This window comes from Dendropsophus ebraccatus, chromosome 1 (assembly GCF_027789765.1).
Source record: "Dendropsophus ebraccatus isolate aDenEbr1 chromosome 1, aDenEbr1.pat, whole genome shotgun sequence".
Taxonomy (NCBI): Eukaryota; Metazoa; Chordata; class Amphibia; order Anura; family Hylidae; genus Dendropsophus; species Dendropsophus ebraccatus.
Genome location: NC_091454.1, coordinates 97,237,578 through 97,254,030, shown reverse-complemented (window position 1 = coordinate 97,254,030; position 16,453 = coordinate 97,237,578). Strand labels below are relative to the sequence as shown.

Sequence of the window (16,453 nt, the reverse complement as noted above, 5' to 3'; positions counted from 1 at the left end):
TGCCAGGTGTCAGCATCCCATCAATCAGCTACTGATGAGATATCCTATTGATAGGTCATCAGTAAATTTTGCCCGGAATACCACTTTAATTATATATAATGCACTGTTCCCCTAATGTACTGTGCTCCCCTATTGAGTTATAAGGCACATTTTCCCCTTTTAATAAAGTATAACATACTGTTCTTACTTAATGAAGTATATTGCACTGGGACCCCTTAATGAGGTATAATGCTCTTTGCCCCTTTAATACACTGTGCCCCTCGATAAAGTATGAGGCATAATTCCCTTGTGCTCCCCAATGAGGTAAAATGCACTGTGCCAATCGCTTCTCAGCCTTTTGGCTAAAATCAAGTGTAGTATCAGTTCTTATCAGTTTAATATATATTTAAAGATAACTGTTTACTAGATGATTAATATATTCCATCCCTTACTTGATGGTACCATAATTTATTAGATACATTAGTAATTATTCACGTTATCTGTTAGTGGTTTAATTGTTATGGTTGATGATTGTATGATTACCATTATATTACACAGAGGTATTAGTTACTAAGTTTAGGCCTTGCACTTGATAAGGATGCTTAGCAGATGACTGCTTCTGCTGACCCACTTTGAGAGCTCTCTGCGGCTGTATGACTATGCCTCTGCCTTAGTCTCTGGTATCCATGTTACAGAGATACAATGAACTAGAAATTAAACCTCATAGTATACTCTATAAAACAATTTAGTTCTCTAAAATATTTCAGCATTTGTTCTGGGATTGTTTTTACAATAGATCAGTTCTAATTTACATTTGCTGCAAAATACTGTACCTTATAAATGGAGTACAGTTCTGATTCCACCATATTCATCCAGTTACTATAGCCACATATACAATGAACATTATGGCCCTCCTAGTACTTGGCTAGGAACTGAAATTGACCACTGTTTACCTTTCCTAAAAGTTGCTGACGTAAGTTCATTTTGGTTCATGATAATGAATTATGGAAAATGTAGGGGGGTAAAACTTAAATGGGTACTCCAGCAAAAAAAAAAAAAAAATCTTTCAAATCAACTGGTGCCAGAAAGTGCCAGAGATTTGTAATTTACTTCTACTCTCTATTCTTCCAGTACTTATCAGCTGCTACATGTCCTGCATGAAGTGGTGTATTCTTTTCAGTCTCAGGGTACATGCACACCGCGGAATGGCGATGGATAACCTGTTGCGCATTCCGTAGCTCGCACCTGCCGGCAGACTGAGGCGGGTGCGCGAGTCTCCGCCTGTGTCATAGACTCCATTCTATGCACAGGTGGATTGCTTCATCCATCCAAAAAAATGAACGTGACGCGGCGGCAGCTGTGAGCTCCGGAATGCGCGATAGGTTATCGTCGCCATTCCGCAGTGTGCACGTACCCTCACACAGTGCTTTCTGCTGCCACCTTTGTGTATGTCAGGAACAGTCCAGAGCAGTAGCAAATCCCCAAAGAAAACCTCTCCTGCTCTCCAGACAGCAGCTGATAAGTACTGGAAGACTGAATATTTTTTAAATAGTAAAAAATTGTAAATTACAAATCTATGTCACTTTCTATGGCACCAGTTAATTTGAAAGAAAAAAAATCGCTTGCGTACCCCTTTAAAGATTATATATAAAGTAGGTATCTCAGCATTGGTTAATTATGAAAACACAATTTTATTAACCTTCAAACTATAAGGAGTTTAAAACTTAAGATACTTTGCAATATCTTTTTACATGTGAATTTTCTTAGAACATCTCTTCTAGTTATTTTTACAGAAAAAAATTATCTAAAGAAAGTTTTGACTGTCAATTTAAGGGAAACTATGTAGCAGGATTTTCAGTGGCATGCCTGTCTACAAGACAGTTTCACATATTGTAAAGAAAGTAGGATTGTATGCTCAGGAAAAGACTTCAGATTTCAAGACTTAAAGGGGTTATCTTGGACATAATAAAGTCATAAAAGTGCTGCAAAATGTGGACATATGCATAACTAATTATTTCTGGACATGTTTGTGGTAGTATATATATATATATATATATATATATATATATATATATAATTTTTGTATTATTTTTTTATGTATTATATATATTATTTTTAATTATTTTCTGGTTTCATCTAGTCATCTGCTCAATATGCACAAACACTTTCTGGTTAAATAGCGGCCGCAGAAAACCCTGTCAGTTCAGACAATGGAATGGAATTCGGATGCGGGCGCGCACGGATGTGCCCGCATCTGAAAACAGCGGCAGTAAAGATCATCCGTCCGGCACTGCATGATCTTTTCTGACACCGGCTGTTCCGTGACCCAGCCGGGTCACAGAACACCTGGTGTCTTACAAAGTGTGAACATGGCCATAAGGATACTTTGCAGTCTAACCATTCAAATCAAATATTTGCAGAGTTTAATTATTTAGCAAAATGTCTTTTCTAGCTATTTTTATACAGCATAAGTTTATCATTTAAGTCAGTTTTGACTGTCAATTTAAGGGAAATATAAGATTTTTCAATATGCTGTACGTAAATTACTAATCTCTGGCGCTTTCTGGCACCAGTTGATTTGAAAGAAAAAACAATTTAGGTGCACTACTCCTTTAAAGACCCCACAACAAACTTAAAAATACAGAACCTAAAATCTGTACAGTCCCTAAAATACATACAGATAAGAAAAGTAACAAAGTCACAGGGTTATCTGGGTAAAACTCAGTACTAACCATGCTTCTACCCCTGTGAGCTGGTGCAACCTTAGGCCAAGTTCACACACTGTATTTATTTGTTAAACAACAGCCGTTGTCTATGAGCACTGCTTAATTGCATGGCAGTAAATGGCACAACAGCCGTAGTGTATACACACTGTATACACTACGGCCGCTGTTCACTGCAGCCGCAGAAAATAAGTGACAGCTCTATTTTCTACGATCACAGTTCAGTGAACAGCGGCCGTAGAAAATAGTCTATGCTTCCAGTGTAGAGTACGGCTCCCGGCCGTACTTTAAACTGTGGTCCATAATAAATTGGATTGCGGGCACACCAGAATGTGTCCGCATTCCAATTAAAATAAAATGATAGGGGGGCGGAGCTAGCCACTGATGTGATCAGACGTGTGCAGGCTGAGCTCCCGCTCCACACAGCTCCATTATAGACCCCAGGCCTCTCAATACCTGCTTAATCGATGAGAAAGAGGTCCAGGACGACCCCCAGACGCCCCTCACCTGTTGGGGACACTTGCTGGACTCCCCGGACCCTGGACTGCTATTTCGCCAGGGGCCCGGACCCGTGCTTCCACAGCAGCCTCTCCTCACTGGGCACTTCGGGACCCTCCTGCCGAGTCCAGGTCCCACAGCCTTCCTCCGCTTGATTTACGGAGTCCCCGGGTGCCGCGGGCGCAGGAGAACGGGACCCCTTTGGCGGTACATCCACCTGTGACGCAGCTAGAGGACGGTGCGGCGCCATCTTGGAAGGGAGACGACAGGAGGCAGCTGCAGCAGCCGGATGCTTTAACCCCTCCTGCTCTGGACGCCTGTGAGTCTGAGTCCTCGGGCTCCCTCCCGGACAGTGAACACACAACCCTAGCCCAGCGATATCCAGGAGAAGGTAGTGTGCAAGGGGGCAGTGACCGTACCGGTGCTTCAGAGGGGCCCCTGCTTCACAAAATGGCGTCTGTGACTAAGTCACAAAAGGGGGATAAAACTAAAACAGGGAAGGGTGTACAGAGCTCCTCTGCTGCCAAATCCTCATCCCAGCATAACAAGGTTCCTCTTGAACAGGGACAGTCCACCACCTATCACACTGAGTCTGACTCAGATACTTCCATTACCAGTGCTACTTCCCAGCGCAGCATTAGGAGGTTACTGTCCCAGTTACCTACAAAGCATGATCTCCAATCTCTAATCTCTGAGGTTAAAGAGACTTTCCGAACTGAAATTGCTGGGGTTAGGGAAGACCTGCAGAGCATTACTACCAGGGTTGACTCATTGGAAAATGATCATGATGCTACACGTACCTATATATGCTCAATACAGAATGCCATCTCCACTCAGAATGCCGCCATGGATGATATGCAGCGACATATTGAGGATCTGGACAATAGGGGTCGCCGTAATAACATTCGAATTAGGGGTCTTCCAGAGGCGACCCGTGATGATGATCTTATAGCCACACTATAGGGCATGTTCAACATGCTGCTGGGCGAGCCGGTATCTCACAAGATCAAATTCGAAAGAGCACATAGGGCCCTCAAGCTTCGTCCTACATCGGGTGCCCCTATAGATATAATATGCTGCCTGCATGATCATACAGTGAAGGAGGCTATTATGGCAAAAGCACGTGCTACTCAAGACTTTGAGTTCGATGGAGTTCCTGTTCAACTGTACCCATATCTTTCCTGGATTACTCTGCAGAAAAGACGCCTGCTACGACCGTTGCTCATGATGCTGAAAGATCATGATGCCACCTATAGATGAATTTCCCATTTGCCCTTTCAGCTTGCAGGGATGGACGCTCAGCTGTCTTACGAAATCTCTCTGACCTCACCAAGTTCTGTGAGACCCTTGATCTTCCGGTCCCGAGGATTTCAGATTGGACATTGGCTGCCCCCCCACCGCCTCCGCCAACAGTCTGGCAGTCGGTGCAACATAAGAGAAGACGCCAAAGCTCCCATGATTCATCTCCAGGTGGCTCACCACGGCAAGCTCCGGGATGATCAGATGGGTGTCGCATCTGAGCATCGCTCTTCCTTCATAGATGTTCTGACTGGGATGTGATTTCCTTCCTGGTCCCTCTTTCTCAGTTTATACCATGTGTGCCTGGGTCTTTTTCAATGCCTTGTGTTTGCATAGCTGTGTGGACGAGCTCTTTTGCTCGATCATGTTATTGCTCATGTTATGTTGGTTTCTCCTTCCTCCCCTCCGTGGTGGACCCTCTCTAACCATAGGTCCACTTGTTTGGACCCAGTTGAGTGTAATTTGGTTGGAGAGTAGTTGGTCTCCCCCCCCCCCCCCTGTCACTGGTTGTCAGGGGATCTGGTCAAGTGCCTTGCGCTTATGTTTGTCTTCTGTGTTGTCTTTTGTCTTTCCCTCCTGGTCCTTCCCCCCTCTTGTTTTTTCCTGCAGCCTCGGACAGCTCTTTGGACGTTCCTGATATCGTGGTTGTTGTCCCGGGAGACTCGTTATCCCTTCCTGAGATTGGTGAGTGACTACATCGGAGTGTCTTCCACCCCCCATTGTTCATATGGTTAATTGTGTAACCCTCAATGTTAAAGGCCTCAATTCAAATCTGAAACGCCGATTGCTCATAAGAGAGATTCGGACCTTGAAGGCGGATATCGCCTTTTTACAGGAGACGCACTTTGATTCTGACACCACCTTTCACTTTGCCCGACATTCCTTTCCTACTGTCTATTCTGCTTCGAGGGGTAATAAAACAGCGGGGGTAGCTATCCTATTTGCGAGGGACTGCCCGATCCAGGTCCTCTCTTCCTACTCAGACCCTGGGGGACGATTTGTATTGGTAGAGGGTACACTGAGAGGCACCCCAGTGGTTTTCTGTAACCTTTATGCTCCTAATAAGGCCCAAATCCCCTTCCTCCGTAGAGTCCTCTCCCGCCTGGCAAAGTACCCTCCTGCCTCGAGAATTTTGGGAGGGGATTTCAACATCCCCTTTTCGGAATCTCATGACAGGCAATCTGTTGTGGGTCGCCCGTTCTCCACTGATCAGGCCAGAGTGTCAGCGGAGTTCCGTAAGCTGATCCGACTACATAAATTATATGACCTGTGGAAAATTGACCACCCTACGGAAAAGTCTTTCACGTTCTACTCTCATCCCCATAAATCCCACTCACGTATAGACTATTTCTTTGGCAATGTCCCAGCGGTTCCCCTTTTGCGGATGGCACGCATTGACCCCATTTCCTGGTTCGACCATGGCCCTCTTTTCATAGAACTAACAGACTTCGCTGCCCCTATCAGGCACTGCCAATGGCGCCTGAACGAAAGTCTCATTAAAAACCAAGTCATGCGTGACTCTATCAAAGCTTGTATCTCTGCTTACTTCCTTGAGAACGAGGGCTCTGTTTCTTCTAGCTCGCTGCTATGGGAAGCGCATAAGGCGGTAGTGCGGGGCCATTGTATAGCCTTGGGATCTCGCCAAAAAAAGGATGGGCAGGCGGCCTTGTTGTCGGCTAAACAAACCGTAAAAGAGCTGGTGCGTTCACTGGCAGCGCGGCCCTCTTTGCGAACACTGAGTAGACTGGTGGAAGCTAGGGCTCGCCTGAAAGATCTGTCTTTAGTCAAGGTGGAGCGTCTCCTCCTCTACTCTAGACAACACTTTTACGAGAAGGGCAATAAAGCTCACACTCTTTTGGCCCGTATGCTGAATGACCGCTCGGCTGCTCAGTCTCCGCAAGTTATCAAGGACTTATACTATAAAACTTTTTCTTCTGAGCTCTGCCCAAAACTTTTATCTCTCTTTAACTCTTTCTTGCAGGGCAACTCTGTCCCCCTACCATGCTACACTCTTATATTACCCTCATCCCCAAACCAGACAGGGATCCTTAGGAATGCGGCAATTATAGACCTATCGCTCTTTTAAATTCGGATCTCAAGATCTTTACCAAGATCTTGGCGACTTGTTTAGGCTACTGGCTCCCGCCGCTAGTAGACAAGGACCAGGTTGGTTTTGTGATGGCTCGGCAGGGTGGGGATAACACCAGGAGAGCGATAGACATTATTGACGCTGTTAATCAGCAGTCGGGAAGGGGCCTTTTATTGAGTTTGGATGCTGAAAAGGCCTTCGATAGACTTGTCTGGCCTTTCCTGTTTGAGACGTTGAAACGCTTTGGCATCACAGGCTCTTTCCTGACGGCTGTGCAGGGTCTTTACACCAAACCCACTGCAGCACTCAAATTTCCTCATATGGTGTCTGGCACGTTCCCCCTCTCGAATGGCACGAGACAGGGTTGCCCACTCTCTCCGCTACTTTTTGTTCTTTGTATAGAACCCCTGGCAGCAGCCATTCGGGAGAACCAGGACATTAGAGGTGTGTTGATACGGGGAAAGGAGTCTAAAATAATGTTATTTGCAGATGACGTTCTCCTCACCCTGTCGGAGCCGATTACCACTCTTCCTGTCCTTCACAACATACTAACCACATTTGGAACCTTGTCGGGTTATAAGGTTAATTCCTCTAAATCTGAGGCAATGTCCCTAAACCTCCCTTGCTCTGTAGTGTCCCAACTGAAATCTAACTTTCCTTACCGCTGGACGACGGCATCCATTAAATATCTGGGTATCCGTCTCACCCCCACCTATGCTGCTTTATACTCGGCTAATTACCCTAGTCTATTTCGGGACATTAAGTCCTTGATGGCCAAATGGTCCTCCCATTATATTTCCCTCCTGGGTCATATTGCTTCAGTTAAAATGACCATCCTGCCAAAGCTTCTCTACTATTTTGAGACTTTGCCAGTGCGAATACCCATGCATGAACTTAAGGCCATACAGGGTGCCATGTTCAAATTTATATGGCATTCTGGTAGGCATCGAATTCCGAAGTCTGTCATGATGAGCAGTAGGACCCAGGGGGGATTGGCAGTCCCGAATGTCCAAAATTACTACTGGGCGACGCACTTGCGCAACATTGTAGCATGGTCTAAGTACCACGCGTATAAAAAATGGGTGGAAGTGGAACGGATATGGTTTGCCCCCTATCATCCCAATTCTTTCCTATGGCACTCTTCTCCTCCTTCCTACTCCCATCTTTCTCTTTTAGGGCCTATGCGCTTCAGTCTTTCAATCTGGTCAGCATGTGCTTCTAAATTCGGGTTGTTTTCTCTGATCTCTCCTCTTAATTCCTTTCTATTATACCCAGACTTTCCTCCTGGCTTGGACTCCTCCACAGTGAGGGCATGGTCCTCCAAGAACCTTTTCCAGTTTGCAGACATAGTGGACCCCCTATCCCGCACATTGCTTCCTTTTGAAAAGTTGGTGGAGAGAAATGACCTATCCTCCACTGAACGCTTTTCTTATATGAAAATACGTCATTTTATGCAGACGCGTTTGGGGACGCTTACAGTCTCTAAACCTACTGCCTTCGAACAGCTAGTGCGTACGGGATCATCTACTAGTGGGCTAATCTCGGCTTTATACAATAGATGATGATGTGGTACCATACCCCAGAACTTCTCCATAAGCTAAATAACTCTATCTCCCCGCTATGTTGGCGATGTCTGGGTGCGGTGGGATCCTTATTCCACATTTTCTGGTCCTGCCCCCTCATTAAGGGCTTCTGGTCTGAGGTTTGCGGACTGGCCACCAGGGTCTACGGGAAAAATGTTTCCCCTGATCCGGTTCTCTGTCTTCTTAGTCTGCCCCCTAAAACCTTTGGGAAAAAGGCCTCTAAACTGCTTATGATTATGTTGACGGCGGCCAAGTCGCTAATTGCTAGGTCCTGGAAGCAAACTGTCCCTCCATCTCTCCACTGTTTGGTTGTCAGAATCAAAGAGTTGCGCTCTCTTGAGCGCTTGACGGCCTCATTAAATAACACTTTGGACACCTTTGATCAAATTTGGTCCCCGTGGGACAACCACACCCTTCCTATGTCCCTTTGAACTTGCTGGATTCGTTTATCCTGGCTTTACCCCCCCCCCCCCCATTTCTTCCCCCCCCTTCCCCCGGTCCTCTCCTTCTTTACTCTTATTGTATTTCACTAGTTCTTCTTGTCTGCGTCTTTTGTGTTTTGGAGGCTTTTTGTTGCGCCTTGTTCGGTTAAGTCTCTGTAATATTTGGCTCTCTTAACTACCAGCCTGTGGACTTGTGACTATAATGCCATTGATTGAGATTTGATTTTGATTTACCTGACCGAATTCTTCTTTACTGCCTGTGTATTGTCTATTCTGTTATAAAAATGAAAACTTTCAACAATAATACATTTATTCAAAAAAAAAAAAAATGATGATCGTTCGGCCGATACTGCAGTATCGGCCGAGTGAACATGTCAGACAGCGGCCGATGTTCTTACGCTGTGTGAACATGGCCATAAAGGGGTATTCCTTGGCCCCCACCAGCCTAAATGCAGCTGTCAGAGATGGTAAGGAAGCCAGAAGCAGGTAGTTTTAGGCATTTGGCATTACTCCTGGCATACACAGCTTGGCAGGGTAAGCTATCCTCTTCCTATAATTCCAGATTTCAACATTCATTAATAAGGACCCGTGGTCAACATAAAATATTATGACTTTTATATCATTTTGTAGCCTTTTAATTTTGTTGCAAACCCCCCATCCCCAACATTCTTGATATATTGATTTTACTATGTGACTGTCTGCACTTACTTCAAAAGGGGTGTGAATACTAGGCTCAAGGAGGTATAAACCTGATTCACACCCCCTCAGTCTCATATTGACACCCCTTGAGCCCAGCATTCGCACTCCTTTTTTTAAATTCAGGTTCATGACCACCTATCAAGGAAAAATTTTGCTTAGTCAACCAAAAAGTAAAATCCCTAAGCCTCTCTTGGGCATGTTGGCTAAAAAATTAAATAATCAAAATTCTAACTTGGGAAACACCATTAAAACTTCACTCATTATGATGCTATTAATAACTATGACCCCACAACACAAATACCACCAACGTGGTCAACACTATGTATGGTGTGCCACACATCAAACAAACAAAACAACAATGTGGCACAAGAGGCCTCCAGCATAACAAAAGACTCATAGTAAACAATAAAGATAAGGTACCCATTTAATGGGTTCTTCTTACCCAAAGTTGGTTGCTTTCTTTTCATGAGTCTTCTTATAGAAGTCCCCCTCAAAGGGATGCGTATGATGAGCCATGAGGTACTGGGATAAATGAAAAATTAAATAATACATGAAAATGGTAATTATATAAAATAATATAGTTTCAGGCTATGTTCACACAACGTTTTTTCAGCTCCATTTAAAATGACGTCTGTCATTTTAAGTCTCAAATAACGGCTGATCATTTAGCTGTCTGGCCTCATCTTACTGGTGTTGGTACATTTTTCTAGTTTGGGGTTACTAATTGCCCTTTCAGTGCGGCTTAATTGAAAAGTCCATTGAATTTAATAGTGAACGGTGGAAAAAGAAAAACTGCATGTGAACAACTAATAAAAACGTCCGCTGTTTGCAAAAGATGTCTGAAAATAACGATCATTATTTTGACGTCCCCAGTAAAAACGTCCGCTATTTAATGCATTGTGTGGATTGGATGTCCGTCTTCCCACTGACTTCAATGCATTGCCATTGCAGTCAGTTAAATTGCAGGAAAAACAGACTTTTTTTAAATATCAAAATTGGCCACCTTTTCTCTATTTTTGACATTGTGTGAACAAAGCCTTACTGTGGATTCAATGACTGTGAGAATCAGTAGGTGCACACACAATCAATAAATGTTAAAATGTTACTGGTAGTATGTGTGGTTATGGTATAAGAATATACCTTCTAGTGTATCGAATTACGTGTATTATTCTGTATAGTTATAAAATAAATGTATTTGTACCCATTTGCTATTCTTTAGAGCACTGAGTTTGTTAAAGGAAATTACCAAACTGCAGTCTAGAATTTGAAGGCAAAGTATAAAATAGATTAATCTGTAATCCTAATTCCTAATCCTGATAGATGAAAGACTAAAGTGATGCAATGTTGGCATTGAGATAACCCTAACCCTTAGGTTACTTAGTAAGTAGTAGATACTTGGAACAACCACAGAGTAAACTTAAACAGACCTGGTACAAACATATATCTATCCTAATATAAAAATAATAATGAAATAATATAAGGACAGAAAAGATGGAACAGGTGGTCTCTTTCTATTGTCAATCTTTTATGTTTCTAATAAATAAGACTAAAATTATACAATGTTGGTTTTCAGATGACCCTTACCCAAATGAGTCTGCACATATCTACTAATCCTAACCCTAACAAATAAAAGACTAGAATTATGTAATCTGAGCACTCAGTTACCAGTTTGTTAATATCATTTTTTCATCTTTGTTATCTTTTTTTATATTTTTATTAGTTTAACAGTTTTCAGTTTGTTAACTCCTTCACGCCAACAATACAGTTTGTTTATGTGAAGAGGTGAATGGAGCAGGCTCAGGAGCGGAGCTCACGCCATACACAGCAGGGTTGGCTACTATGTGCAGCAGATCTCCGCTGCTAATGGCTGACACCATAGATTCCACTGGTGGCAGTCATTTAACTTTTCCAATGGTGCGATATAAACCAGCATTGAAATGGCTAAATAACAAGGGCTACGGCTGTCAGGTTTCCAATCAGCAACCCCACAATGTGACTGTAGGTGCTGATGGGTCACTTTGCAACCAAAGGTATATATTTATCTTCTTTTGCTACTGAAGTGTCTCTGCTAATAGAGTCTACTAGCAGAGAACCAATCTTAGGCTATGTTCACACAGGGTAAGAGACCGTCCGTTTCGTGACCGCGGCCAGGTCACGGAACGGCCGGTCTCTGCCCGAATCATCCCAGCCGCTACTTAAGTACCGGCCGGGTGATCTTTCCGGCCGCAGTGTTCTGATGCGGGCGCATCAGCGCGCGCCCGCATCGGAACCTCCCACAGCACACAATGAAGCAAGCGGCCGGAGCCGCTTACTTCATTGTGTGAACTGACATTGATTTGCGGCAGCAGAAAGCTGACATGTCAGTTATTTGCGATGCCGCACAGGATCCGGGCCGGAGCATATACGATGTGTATACGCTCCGGCCAGGATCCCATAGAAATGTAGGCAATGTTCCATATTGCATAAAGTACGGCTCTTGTTGCCGTTGGCAACAACGGCCGTGCTTTTACGTAGTGTGAACATAGCTTTATGGTGCGTTTACACAAACAGATTCATCTGACAGATCTTTAAAGCCAAGCCAGGAACAGACTATAAACAGGGAACAGGTCATAAAGGAAAGACTGAGATTTCTCTTCTCAAATCCATTCCTGGCTTGGGCTTCAAAAATCTGTCAAATAAATCTATTTGTGTAAACACACCATTACTGAGCACAATTAGCAATCTAACCATTGATTAAGAGTAAAAAAAAAAAAAAAGTTTTTATAAATATAAAACAACCTCCAATAATAAAAGTCCCCCCCAATAAAAAAAAATTTAATAAATAAAAAACAAATTACTAATTTTAGAAGGTAAATGGTGTAAATGCAAAAAAAAAAATGCCAAGATTGATTTGTTAGGCACATCAAACATTAGAAAAAAATACATGAACCTATACATGGAAAAATATAAAAGTTATAGGGGTTAGGACAGAGCAATTTTAAACATGTTTAAAAAAAAACCAAATATAAATTGTTTATCACTGTAACTGCACTGACCCACAGAATACAGCGAACCTGTCACTTTTACTGTAACTTCCATGGTGTAAAAACAAAATCCCCCAAAGTCTATTAAATTGCTGTTTTGTGTCCAGGTGAGCAGAGCATGATACCCCCAGAGAGTGGAATCCATTAAACGCTGTGAAGCCCATTAGTACACGGGACGGTGCCAAGGTATTTTACTATTGCTGACTGTATTCAAAATTTTGGAATTCACTTGCAGAATATGGACGGGTGTATTAAGTTTGTTTATGTATTTTGGACATATTTTGATTATATTTAATTGGCAATCATAAAAAGCTAAAAATTGCCTGACATAATCTTCCAACCTAATTACTCAGTCATCTTTGCATATCTGCTAGAAAGGGCTGCAGATGTCTCCAATTAGCCAACCAGCCAAATATGTTAACTGGGATACAAGGCAAAATTAATGTGTAGGTTTTACAGTTTTATATTTCGATAATTGTTTTAAATGCAACATTTAAAAATGTGTGGTAGAGTAATTGCTGCATTGTTTTGTGGGCTAAGTAGCTTCATACATTATTATATTAGAAAATGTTACAATTTTTTTTATAACATAGTTTTCCTATTTCACATAATAAAAATAGGTGGCTTTTATTAAAGGGGTATACCAGTATCAGAAAATTATATTAAAATATATAACTATCACCTCAAGCTATTTAACTTACTGATATAGTGTTATTACAAGCTGTGCTGACTTCAGGATTCTATTTTTTTTAGTGTGTGTGCATGATTCAGTCCTAACAGGAAGTTAAAAACCGAAGAACTACACAGTGTGGTATTGTCTCCAGCTCCCCGCCTTCTCCATCTCTCCTAAAATAACATATCACCCTGTGATGTCACGAGAGGCTTAACTAGATCTTGTCTTTGAAAAGCCCCTACATTATTTCTCTGTCATATACACAGATACATAATAATAATAATAATAATATTTATTTGTATAGCGCCAACAGATTCCGCAGCGCTTATTTAAATATATAAATACATTGCAGGTTATATACACTGATACATATACTGTACATCTTTATCTGGACCTTTGGGGAGAGTGAGGTATTGTTAGAAATGTGACTTTGCGCTCCTCAGTCCGTGCCGGGCGGCCGAGGAAGCGCTGAATTTCTGTCTGTGTTTGCACTGAATGAACTGTGTTTTACTTTCCAGCCACACCTACCTTGCCTGTCAGACTTCTGGCAGTGCAGGGGTTACTGCACTGCTAGATCTGTTCAGCTGAGCTTGGTGCTGGGATCAGGGCTGTCCAATCAGCTGCTGGACCTAGTCTCTGATCCAGGATAAAAAGCAGTCAGATCCCTCAGTTCCCTGCTGGCTATTAGTTGTTACTAGTCCCAGCTCCCCTGCTCCTTTCCCAGCGTGCCCTGTCCTAATCCCCTTGCTATTGCTCTACCCGTATTCTGACCTCTTGCCTGACATTTGACTATCCGCTCTCCTTCTGATTTTGTACTGCGTTGTCTGTTTGGTTTTGACCCTGCTAGTTGACTATCCTCTATTGTGTTTTGTTTGTCTGTCTACGTTTTGTGTATTCACCTACGCAGTGTAGGGACCGACTCCGTGGTTGTCCACGACCGTTTAGGGTCGACTGAGGCAAGTAGGCAGGTGACAGTGGGTGGGTTCAGATCTAGGGCCCACTGTCTTTTGTCTTGTCTATGCCTGCCTGTCATGACAGAATAGCCAGCCTAAAAAATTTTTACTCCTTACCTGAGGCTAGTATGGACTCAGCACAGGAGTTGTCTGCCCACTTTGAGGGTCTTGCGGCCCTCGTTTCTGAGCTGGCCAAGCAAGTTCAGTTATTAGCCCAGCAGCTACCAGCTACCACTCCTGCCACCCCAGTGGTCACGCTCAAGGAGCCTGACAAGTGTGCAGGGGACCTGAACACATATCTGACATTTAAAGAAGCTTGGGTTAGTCACCCCACCCCTAGCTCCTTTGAAGAGGCCATTTCCCTGGCGATTTTTATCAATCGCACGCTAAGGGATCATAATGAAAATAGACCATGCCATGACCACCCCTGTGTCATTGATGTTCCTTCCTCTGTCCCCTCTAAACCTTTGCCTTCTATAACTTGTCCTCTGGTCACCCTGGAGGAACCTCCGGAACTGGGCAAAATTAATAGATCCCTGGCCCGCAAAGAACACAGAAGAAGGAATGGACTCTGTTTTTATTGTGGCGAAAGTGGACACTACATCAGCTTTTGTGCCAAGCGTCCCTCGAGGCCAGATCATCAGCGTCCAGGTGACTACCAGGAGGGTCATCTGGGCGCCCAGGTGGGTGTAGTTAGTGTGTGTCCCGCCGAGGATACCAAGTCTGCTGATTTGTGTAAGGTGGAAATTGGCTCTGTATATCCTGGTGATTGTGCCATATCTGTGTCTTCATGTAATGCTGAAGTTGGCTCTGTGTCTGGTACCGATTTGAGCGGTTATGGGAGATCTGTCAGGAGACCAGTTGTCCATCACTTGGAGTCTGATTCTGATGAATGGGAGACGGACGATGAGATCTTTAGCGATGTTGAGACATGTATTGTAAGAGGTCCGTTTCCTCCCAGGTCTGGTTCGTCTGGTGAGGGTCCTGAGGCCCCTCATAAAAGGGGGGGTACTGTCAGGATGGTATCTTTGCGGAGCGTCATGCGTCCCTCTGCTCATGCTGTGCGGCCGAGAAGGTGCTGATTTTCTTGCATTCTGTTTCTGTGTTTTGTTTTGTAGTGTGTGAACACTGGTTATTTGCTCACCTTGAGAGACACACCCGACTTTACCTGCTGAGTTCTGTCTGGCCATGTCAGGGTTAATCTGTGTTTTGGTTCTGCTGTGACTGACAGGTCTTCCTGCCAGTGGATCTGTTTTGTTCTCAGCTGTCTGTGCTTGGAGTTCAGGGGGATGGTCCAATTATGTTCTGGATCAGAACCCTGGCCTCCTATATAACTACCTCATTCTGGGATATCTTTGCCGGATATTGAGCTTGTCTCTGCCTGGTTCTGTGTTTGCTATTCTTGCTCTGTTTATTCTGACTCTGCTTTGTATTTCTGACCTTTCCTGCTTGCTGCCTGCCCCTGACCATACTGCCTGTTTTTTGACCTTGCCTTTGGATTGTGATTTTGTACTTTTGCTGCCAGATTGTTGTGACCCGGACTGTCGACCATTCTTTATTGTGTTTTGTCTGTCTGTCTTGTCCTTGTGTCCCACCTAGCCAGTGCAGGGACTGACGCCCAGTTGCTCGCCGCCGTCTTAGGGCGGATTGTGGCAAATAGGTAGAGGACAGTGGGCGGGGCTGAGCTTAGGGCTCACTGTGTTGTCTTGTCCTGCTGTCCGGATCCTGACAGGTATTTTTGATGAATGATGCTACAGAAAGAGCAGACAAGGAGTAGGTGCAGCAGGTGCTGGCTGCAACCTTATTGATTGTATAATAGTCTGCTATGAAATAGGATGTTCTGCCATTGCTCTGGGCGGGGAACTGACAGAAGTGCTATGGTAAGAGAATTAGGCAGGGAGGGCTGTGATGAGGAGCTGAGGGGAAGCAGTGCATTCTGGAAATTGTAGTACTGAACAACTGTTTAACCAGGAAGTGCAAAATTACAACCTCAAAAACAAGTATATTCTTTATAGTTTCACAACTGGAGGCACATAGGTAAGCAATGCTATTTGCATCTGTAGCATATTTATTTTTTACCTGATTTTGGAGTATCCCTTTATTAGCTCTTTTCTAGGAAATGAATTCTGATTACTTTATATAGGATTATTTTATGTTCTCTAAAAGCACCATATATTGATATTTCATTCTGTCTAAAAGAAATTTGTTGTACTGCATTGTTGCCTTTATGGTATATTATTTATTTACAGATCTGATATGTTACTTTATATCATGTACTTAAATGAGAAGTCCGACAATTTTTTTTTATTAAAGTATTGTATTTATTACCCCCCAAAACTATATAAATTACCAATATACACTTCTGGAAATGCCTATAAAGTGTTTTTCCCCTGCACTTACTACTGCATCAAGGCTTCACTTCCTGGATAACATGGTGATGTCACTTCCTGGATAAAATGGTGATGTCACGACCCGACTCCCAGAGCTGTGC

General features: G+C 43.4%; 1 pseudogene; it reads left to right on the top strand.

Moving 5' to 3' along the window:
- Positions 1-321: 321 nt before the first annotated feature.
- On the top strand, positions 322-429 carry LOC138780584 (U2 spliceosomal RNA; annotated as a pseudogene).
- Positions 430-16,453: the final 16,024 nt, after the last annotated feature.